Source organism: Gouania willdenowi, chromosome 2 (genome assembly GCF_900634775.1).
Source record: "Gouania willdenowi chromosome 2, fGouWil2.1, whole genome shotgun sequence".
In the NCBI taxonomy this organism is placed as follows: domain Eukaryota; kingdom Metazoa; phylum Chordata; class Actinopteri; order Blenniiformes; family Gobiesocidae; genus Gouania; species Gouania willdenowi.
This window is the reverse complement of record NC_041045.1, coordinates 8,329,150-8,339,402: the sequence shown is the minus strand read 5'-3', so window position 1 is coordinate 8,339,402 and position 10,253 is coordinate 8,329,150.

Sequence of the window (10,253 nt, the reverse complement as noted above, 5' to 3'; positions counted from 1 at the left end):
TGGAAAACTCACACAGCTTCCTCACAACTTGTTTAACGTTTTGGAAAATAAGACTTGTTTGGTATTCAAGTCACTCGTCCAACAAGATTAAAAGGAGGGATTTCCAAAGATTGAGGTCAATGTTTGAATTTTTGTTGAATAGATAAATAAATTACAGTTGGATCGATGGAGTTTTAATCTGTGCCTGGTCTTGACTGGCAGTCTGATCTTGCTCTCACTCCCGCCCACCATTGCACCGATGCTTGGCTGCCTGATTACGGATAAAACCCAACCCTTCTCATTTCCTGTGTCTGCCTACCCTAAAATCGACCTGTCGCACATTCATACAACAAAATATAAGCACCTCACAATTTTCTGACTGCAATTAACTCCAAGAGATAATAATTTAAAAAAAAAAGGAAACTGGCTGCTTATCTCAAATACTAACTCTTTTTAAATACCAACTATTTAAATTGAGTTGACAGCTATTACATCCGCTGTGTAACTGGGTCTTTTATTAGTTCCAGTAGTCATGAAGTCGTCATAGAAAGTAATAAATGGGCTTGTTACATCAGGTTTTTAGCTGTAAAGATTTTTTATTAGTGGCTGCTGAGCAATGACTCGAACGTTCAAAGCCTGGCAGAGGTTGAACTAAATTTCCAAAGGCAAGGCAGTGAGCGGTTTGAGCATGTACAGTACGTGGGTCAGTTTCTGGTTTTTCACGGTTTTGTCGGCTGTTCATTTGGCTAAATTTTGTTGAATTGGTTTATGGCACATTCAGGTAATATCTGGCTTGAATACTGCAAATAACTGGTTTAAGTTTCTATGTTTAATTCATGTTGAATGAGTCAGTCATGTTTTTAACTGGAGCTATTTAGGTTTTCCAGTTGGTCTTGGTTAGTTTGGTTAGTTTAGGTATTCTCTTTTCATTCTCCCAGGTTATCCTGCTGATGTCATCATTAGTCCTGTGTGCGTGTGCTTGTGTGTGTGTGTATAACAAGCTGTTTTAATATCCATTTGCCATCCTATTTTGGTTTGACAGATCTGCATTTCACTTCATTTCACAGAATGAACGTTAAAGATATCTAAACATCTCTTTGCCTGGTCAAAACGTCAGTTAAACACATCTTCAACAACTCTCAATTAAAGAAATCCATATCGTTCCTTTTAGACGTCTGAAATTACATGATGACAAAGGCAAAAGTGACAAGAGATTTATCTTGAACTTCTATTCTGACATGCTGTACCATAAAAATGCACAGAAAAAGCAAAGTTTAGTAAAAGTTGTCAAAATGACATTAAAAAGGACCGTGAAATGTTACGTGTAAGTTAAATGTGTGTGCTGTGAGTGATTAGGCTCCTCCCATTCTTCCCCAGGTGTACTTGATTACCTAGTTTACCTAATTAGCGCCACCTTGTCGTTGACTGTGTCTACTTTTCACCAAAAACCACCACAACACTAAACATTTTCATATCTTTGTCCATCTTTTTGTTATTAAACCGACCATACGACATTTGTTAAATAGTTTAATGGTACATATGTAAATATGTGACTGGTGTTTTTGATTGTTAATTTGAAAAAAAAATTGTATCAAAACACAATATACAACGTTGACAATCAAAAACCAAACAGAAAATAAAGTTAAAAAAAAAAAAAAACAGATATTTCTAATACTTTTTAAATAGCAGGGTTTCAACCTTTTAAATAGTACTAGAACTGCCGTAAAATAAGCCGATCAGATGAAGACGCGTTTCGCGCATGCGTTGAAAGGTTCGGAAACACACAGGTCCCTAAAAGGATTGGGCACTGACAGTGGTTAAAACAGTCAGGTTTTTTAATTATAATATATTGTAAATGATTTATTTTTCCATTTCCAATAGCCTACAGTACCTATAAGTTTGAAAGTGTCAGCATGTTGTGCGTTTCATAGACCAAATGAATAAACATCGCTATTTCCTGGTACGACTACACAGTCTCACTCCACTGTAAGTACATAGCATGTTTTTATGTTTGCGCATGCGCAGTCAGGTCCCCAAGATGACAACGATGCTATGCGAAATGTTATACGAAAGTTCAGTGCATTAGTGAATTGATAGAGCGTGGCTGCTACAGCTGCTACGTTCTCTAGCGAGTGGGCAAGATAACACTACAGTCAGGATGACAGCCCCAGAGATGATAGAAAAACTTTCTCTTGAGGAAAAATGACAGCTTTTAAAAGATGGGAGACCAACACCTGATTTACCAGAGCTTCAGCAAAGGTAAGGTCCGAAAATGTTTTATACCTTTCACAGTGAATGGTACAAAAGGAAGGATTGACTTTGTGGATGCTCCTCACTGAGGCTTTTCTGAGTTGTTGTTGTTGTCTTTTTCTCCATGTTTCTGTGTTTCCAACACAAACAACGGATGCGCTGTCTTGTCATGAGATATATCTTGTTGGGAAAGTATGGAGGCTATATTAAATAATTGTTTATGTTTCTTTAATGGTGTTTTACCATGTTGATTTTGTTTGATTAACAATTGCCAGCAGAAACAAATGAAACTGTCATTGGTGGTCTTGATTTGCAACGTGCCTACCCAAACCTAGTGGTCACGGCACGTCACTGGGTTAAAAAAAAAAAGTCCATGGAGAAGAGCTAAACCGCAAGTTAGAATTGAACTAATACTGGCAGAAAATCCTTCCACAAGTTATATACATAAATGCTTACAATTTGCTGCAAGTATTTATTTGATTCTAATTTACAGTTATAATCCACGCTTCTTCGTGGATTTTTTTACTTTTGTGGTAGTTTTTATGTTGTGTTGTGTTGTGTAGTGTTGTGAGCTTCCAGGGCCACCGTACACTTCACTATTCACCAGTTGAATAGCTCAGATTTTAACCAAAATGATCAAATGTGGTGACTTAGGTTTGCTGCCCTCACTGACCATCTCAGACATACACATTGTCACTAGCTCGGTTTCCATTTCACATTTTTGCAAAATAAAAGCAATATTTCTAAACGTCAACGTCAAGTATAATTGCGCTTTGAACATGTTTCCATTGAAGTCTGTTTTGGGGCTTCTGTGTCATGTATTTGTGGAAAAGGTATTTCCATAGCACTTTTGCGACACATTTCAATATCAAAACATCTGAAATTCCTCCTCATGAAAGCGTAAAAAAACCTTTTCAGTGATATTTGAGTGTTTTTTTCGAAATTCAGGTGTTTCCATTTCCAGTTTTTATTGCTCTATTTAGATTTTGCACATTTCCAAGTATAATGGAAAACCCAGCTACAGTCACTGTTTTACTGCTTTCCTACATATTGGTGTATTGAAAAATACAGACCGTGATTACCCATGAGGGCTCTGCATTATTGGTTTGGTTTTAGTAGCAAATAAACCAAACCGATATAGAGTTTATACCCCGCATAGCATTGTGACACAGCATTAGCTCACTTTTGTGACACAGTTATGACCTTTGTGGCCCTGTAAGCCTGTTGACACAGACAAGGTGACACGCGTCGGTTTAAGACCTGGCTTCTGGAGCACATCCCAACGAGATGATGTCAAAATCAATAAAGCAATGTCATCAGGTCCGCTTCAGGAGTATTGATGGCCCCTCAACCTGCTTCTAAAGTCATGTGCATGCACACGCTCTTAAATACACCCACAATGCTCCCCCACTTCTTCATCATATCATCAAGCGTAACTGGGAGCGGGGGGGGATCAATAGATTGCAGAGGTCAGGGTGAGCGAGCGATGGCAAGGCTCGTGACACTCGTACTAATGGTACCATGAGTTGATGCTACTTCACTCATCACTGTCAAACTGGCCGTCCCAATGTTGTCCTTATCATCATGGTCGCCTAAGCCACTCCATGTCTCCACTGGTGACCAACATGTCTGATGATAACAAAGGTCAATCCCTCTTGATACCGCTATGTCTTTAGTTAAGTGTGTGGAAACACTGTTCCAGACATGGTAACAGGTGGCCAAAAATGGTCAGAAACATGGTAAAAAAGAGTGAAAACTAACTAAAATGGGTGAAAAGCAGTCAAAAGTGGCCAAAAATGGGCAAATAAAGAGGAACCAGGTGGAATGTAATTGCAAAGTGTAGCTTAAATTAGCAAAATCTGGCAAACAATAGTGAAAAAGGGCAAAAATGTGGAACAAAAAAAGCCAAAATGTAGGGTAAAAAGTAAACAATTGGTATTTATTGGGCAAAAGTTAGCTTATTTGGATGAAAATTGCACAAAATGTTTTTAAAAAGGACATAAATTGGATGATAGTTTCAAAAAGAACTTGCAAAAATTGACAAAAAAATAGGAAAAAGGGATATTTATTGGTAAAAGGTAGCTAAAGTCTGTAATAAAGTGTCAAAACCTTTTGAAAAATGGAAAAAATAGAAGATATGGTAACAGGCGGCCAAAAATAGTCACAAACGTGGCAAGAAAAAAGTGAAAACTAACTAAAATGGGTGAAAAGCAGTCAAGAGTGGCCAAAAATGGACAAATAAAGAGGAACCAGGTGGTATGTAATGGCAAAGTGTAGCTTGAATGAGCAAAATCTGGCAAACAATAGTGAAAAAGGGCAAAAATGTGGAACAAAAAGAGGCAAAATGTAGAGTAAAAAGTAAACAAGTGGTATTTGTTGGGAAAAAGTTAGCTTATTTGGATGAAAAGTGGCCAAAATGTTTTAAAAAGGACATAAATTGGATGATAGTTTCAAAAAGAACTTGCAAAAATTGACAAAAATATGAAAAAGGGATATGTATTGGGAAAAGGTAGCTAAAGTCTGTAAAAAAGTGTCAAAACCTTTTGAAAAAGGGAAAAAAAATAGAAGATATGGTAACAGGCAGTCAAAATAGTCAAAAACATGGTAAGAAAAGAGTGAAAAGTAACTAAAATGGGTGAAAAGCAGTCAAGAGTGGCCAAAAAAGGGCAAATAAAGAGGAACCAGGTGGTATCTATGGCAAAGCATAGTGAAAAAGGGCAAAAATGTGGAACAAAAAGAGGCAAAATGTCGGGTAAAAAGTAAACAAGTGGTATTTATTGGACAAAAGTTGGCTTTGGATGAAAAGTGGCCCATTTTTTTAAAAAAAGAAAAGGACAAAAATTTGGTAAAAGTGCCAAAAAGAACTTGCAAAAATGGACAAAAAATAGGAAAAGGGGATATTTTTTGGCAAAAGGCAGCTAAAGTCTGTAAAAATTGTCAACATTTTTTGAAAATAGGTAAATAGGGGTTAAAAGGTTTTCCGCTTTTAATGTTTTCAGACACAAAGAGCCACATATTGAGTATCACTGACTTAATAATGGCTGATAATGTAGTGGTCTGGACAGAAAATGCCAGGGTTGAATCTTTGTCCCAGTCCACCCCTGGCTTGAGCACAGGTTTGTTCTCGGTCCGTCCTATCACCCTAAGCCCTCATTACAGCCCGTTTATCATGCCAGGAAGAGAGTGGCAAAAACAAATTAGTCCACAGGAGAGGAAAATAGCCGGAGATATTGATTTCGCCTCTTCATGCCAGAGTGGAGCACAGAAAATATTGGGCTATAAAAGGGAAACAAGGATATAAAGCCATTACAGTGCACACTTAATTGATCCCACTTCCCATAACAAATTAATTGAGCATAAAATGGCAGATGGCTTTGATGAATGTCATAAAAAACGCTTGTCAGCAAGCCCAGTGTGTGTGACCCCTTTGCTCGCTCGCCGCGTCGTCGCATGAAGGAGCCGCAGAGAAGGAACGAGTGCATCTTTGAGTTTTTACATCCCAGTGTTAATCACGTTGACTTATTGACATCATTGCTAATTGTCGACTGCATCTTTGGCGCACTTTCTACGTTGTCTGGGTTATTCCTCTCTACGTTCCTTAACTGGCTGTTGTTGTACGGCTGCATGTTTGTTTGCCCACATGGGAATATGTGCATGTGTGTGTGCGTGTGTGTTTGTTTCAGCATATGTTGATACTGACAGGCTGCTGCCCCCAGTAGCAGAACAAAATGCTAATTTAATCAATTGGCTATAAATCCTACTGGCCGCTGACTCATGCGTCTTCCACCCTGGGGACTCCGACAAAAATCCTGCCAGTGCAGTTTGTTCACACACACACACACACACACCTCATCTTTTCCATCTGTTGTCGTGTCATTATGTCATTGTGTCATCAGAAATATTAATTATTGAGCAACCAGCCAATGCAAACACATATGCAGATGTTGCCATACTGATGTGTTAAGACCTTTTTAATTTTTTTTTTTTGCTGCCAGTTAAAGTTGTTCAGCAGCAGCTTGGAAGCCGTAATTGATCCATGTCGGCATACACACTCACACACACACACTCAAACACACACACACACACACACACGGGAGCATCCATCTAAGTTAACTTTCCTTGCACTACCCGTCTTAAGCAGGGAATTATTTATGGAGAGCAGATTCATCCTCAATCCTGCACGCGCACACACACACACACACACACACACACACACTGGGCATGTACACACCTGCAGTTTCATGACATCCAAATCTGCTAAAGCTGCTGAAACAGCGTCTTTGGGGAGGGGGAGGGGCCGTGAGACAGGTTGGTGGTGTTCGGGGGTGACAGAGTGACAGCGTAACAGAAAAACAAGGATGCAAAAAGTGGGAGAGTGACAGAAAAGAGGGGAGTGGGGTTTTTTTGGGGGGGGGTGATGCCAGGACGAGCAACAGAGCGATGCAGGGGAGTCAAAAAACGGGGATGACAGCAGAGAGGATGGGAGCGATGCAAATGTCTGGATGGTACCCGCAGACTCTGTTCAGAATTCTGCAAGGCCTCTGTGGCCCCCGTGTTCCCCATCAATCTAAGGCCGTTCTGGCAGCCGCCAACGGCTGCATCTTAATCTGCTGGGGATGGACGTGAGGACGGCCGGGTCGCCTGGGCCGTGCAGTAAATAACTCTTCTCCTGACTGTCCCTTTCTATCCCCTTATGCGTACATGTACTTTGGACAGTTCTTTTACGCAAAGTTGACTTAAAATCAGCACAATACTGCTACGTCAGCATATCTACAAAGTGTATTTTTAAGTTTAAAGCTGCTACCCAGGTACGCATTTTTATGTATTTACTCCAAAAAGAGATGTAAAAGGTTGAAATTGCCGCTAGATCTCCACTGTAAACACTGTCGGAAAAGTTTTGTGCATTGCATTGTGGGATGTGGAGTCCCATAGATCAGTGGTCCTCTTTCTCCTTGTACAACTACAACGTTTTGTTTAGAATTCTGTGAAAAACAACAATAGAGTATAATGATGGAATGAATGAGTGATCACACATTTTTTTTAAATCGAATTTTGTAAACAAATTAAATTAAACAGTATTTATTGCCTCCTAAATAGGTTTATTACTAAATTACTTCTTTTTTTTTTATCATTTCCGGTAACCTTGACTGACCCTTGTATTTTTAGTTCATGCTCTAATTAAGATCATTTTTGTCATCATTATTATGATTATCATTTTAAAATAAACATTAAAAAACTCCACATTTTAAAATATTTCATTTGTTAAGTTTATACTCTTTCACTCTCTTAAGTACCCCCTGTAGTGCCATCACGCACCCCCATTTGAGTAACACTGCCGTAGACAAATGCATAGCAGTGTTTTTACTTCATTCTTAACATGATTATTTTGTGTTTGACCCCAAAAACTCTGCCAAAGTGACTTCCCAACAAGTTTGTGGTGTTTTCACAGACTAAAAGATGAGGCAAATGAACGGCAGATGTTCATTTTTGGGTTTACACAGAAAAAGATGGTCTCAAGGAGTGAAATGATTTCAAGGGGATTCCAGGGAACAAACTAGAACAAAAATGGCGTCAAGCGATTCACCGTCTTCCTTGTCTGGGGAAAGACACAAGAACATCTTGTAAGACAGAAGTGAAAACACTTCGACGCACCTGTTCATGGGCCTCACAATCCCACAATGCAAATGTGCAAAACCTTTCCGAAAATGTCAACAACAGAGCATTTACAGCGGAGACCAAAACAAACTAAAGAGCTGCAATTTCAATATTATTGTGCTTTTCTTTTTGAAGCAGGGGTGGACTGGTTATCTGGCATACCAAGCATCATCCCGGTGGACCGTCAACCCGAAGTGGGCCGGTCCAATCCGCTACTTGTTTTTTTTTTTGACGAGCGAGTGGAGGCATGTATGGTAACGTGGCCAAAAATGGTCTAAAAGTGGCTAAAACATGGCAAGAAAAGAGTGAAAAGTGACGTAAATGGGCCAAAAGCACTCAAAAATGGTCAAAAAGTGGGCAAATAAAAAAGAACCATGTGGTATGTAATGGCAAATTGAAACTAAAATGGGCAAAATGTGGCAAACATTAGTGAAAAAGGGCTAAAATGTGGAACAATAAGAGGCAAAATGTAAGGAAAAAAGTAAACAAGTAGTATTTATTGGGCAGAAGTTAGCTTATTGGGTTGAAAATAGGCCAAAAAAAATTAAAGAAAGGACAAAAAATGGATACAAGTCTTGAAAAGAACTTGCAAAAATAGGGGAGGGGGGAGGAATATTAGCAAACGGTAGCTAAAGTCATTTTGTATAAACACCTCTCACGTCCATCCATCCTCTTGTGTGTTTTTACGTCTTGCGGTCACGCGTACACACAAACTCAGCCGGCGTCATGCTTACAAGCAACACAAGTGACAGCTGCAAAGATCTGACACAAAAGATCTGCTATCGTAGAAACACGGAGAAGCCAAGGTGAGAGAGACTCAGAGGCTATCTCGCTCGCCCAGGGCTCTGTGAAATCCAGGAGGCGGTCGGTACGAGTCGCTGAGCTCGCCACACGCCCGCCCACAATCCTCAGCTCAGATCAGTTACATCTACAAACCCAGCACACACACACGCACACACACACACACACACACATCTTTTGACTCCTCGCCGCTGGAGAAACCTTGAGGGGGTCAAAGGTCACCATACCCTCCCCACCCATCCTACAGGCGTGCTCCTGTGGCTCCAGGGCAGAGCGCGCTGCCTTCCCCACTGGGACACCAGTAGCCATGGCAACCTTTGAACTGTGCAGCAGGAGAAGGTGTGAGATGAGAGCACAGGTTTGCAGCTGTGTGCGTGTGTGTGTGTGTGTGTGTGTGTGTGTGAGTGTGTGTGTGTGTGTGTGTGTGTCGCTCAACTAACATGATCCATCACACATACGGACACACAGAAACAACATATACCATGAAGAGAATCAGAAAAACCAAGTCAAGACGGTGAAGACACAAGGACACACACACACACACGCACACACATACACACACGCACACACACACGTCTTCTACGTTTGATGGATGACCCGACGCCCCCAATGACTGAGATGCAATGTCTGCCTCTGTTGGGACTAATAGTGTCCAGGATGACATGTTATGACGGGAAAAAGCATTGCAGCATCTCACACCACACACACACACACACACACACACACACACACACACACACACACACACGCACACACACATAGGGGTGGACTGCGACCAAAATTCATTACTGGTATTTTCTATCCAGACCAGCTCACTACATTATCAGCGGTAATTAATCAGTGATTCTCAACATGTGGTTTTTTATGTCTTCATTTTAATTATTTTTCCTAAACCTTAAAAGGGGAAAACTTTTTAACCCCTTTTTACCTTTATTTCCTTTGGCCATTTTACAACTTCCTTGTCCCCATTTTTGCCCCTTTTCAAAACTTTTTTCAGACTTTAGCTACCGTTTACCAATAAATATCCTTTTTTTTTACTAATTGTGTCCATTTTTGCAAGTTCTTTTTTACACTTTTATCCCATTTTTGTCCTTTCTTAAAAAAATTTTTTGGCCACTTTTCAACCCAATAAGCTATTTTTTGCCCAATAAATACCACTTGTTTCATTTTTACCCTCTATTTTCCTTCTTTTTGTTCCACATTTTGCCCTTTTTCACTATTGTTTGCCATAATTTGCCTATTTAAGCTACCTTTTGCCATTACATACCACCTGTCCATTTTTTGGCCTCTCTTGACTGCCTGTGGCCCAATTTTAGTCACTTTTCACTCTTTTTTTGCCACGTTTTTGCCGCTTTTGAACCATTTTTGGCCACCTACTACCATGTCTGCCTCCACGCACACACACACAATTGTGCGTCCTGTCGTCCTACTGTCTCACTAAAGAGAAAAAACAACATGAGGGAGGGTTTACTGTTGATTTAAGGTGGAAAAAATATCCTTTTTGTGCTCCGCAGTGAGTGCAGTAAGTCCTAAATTCAAACCAAAATGAAATGAGATGTAAACAGCAG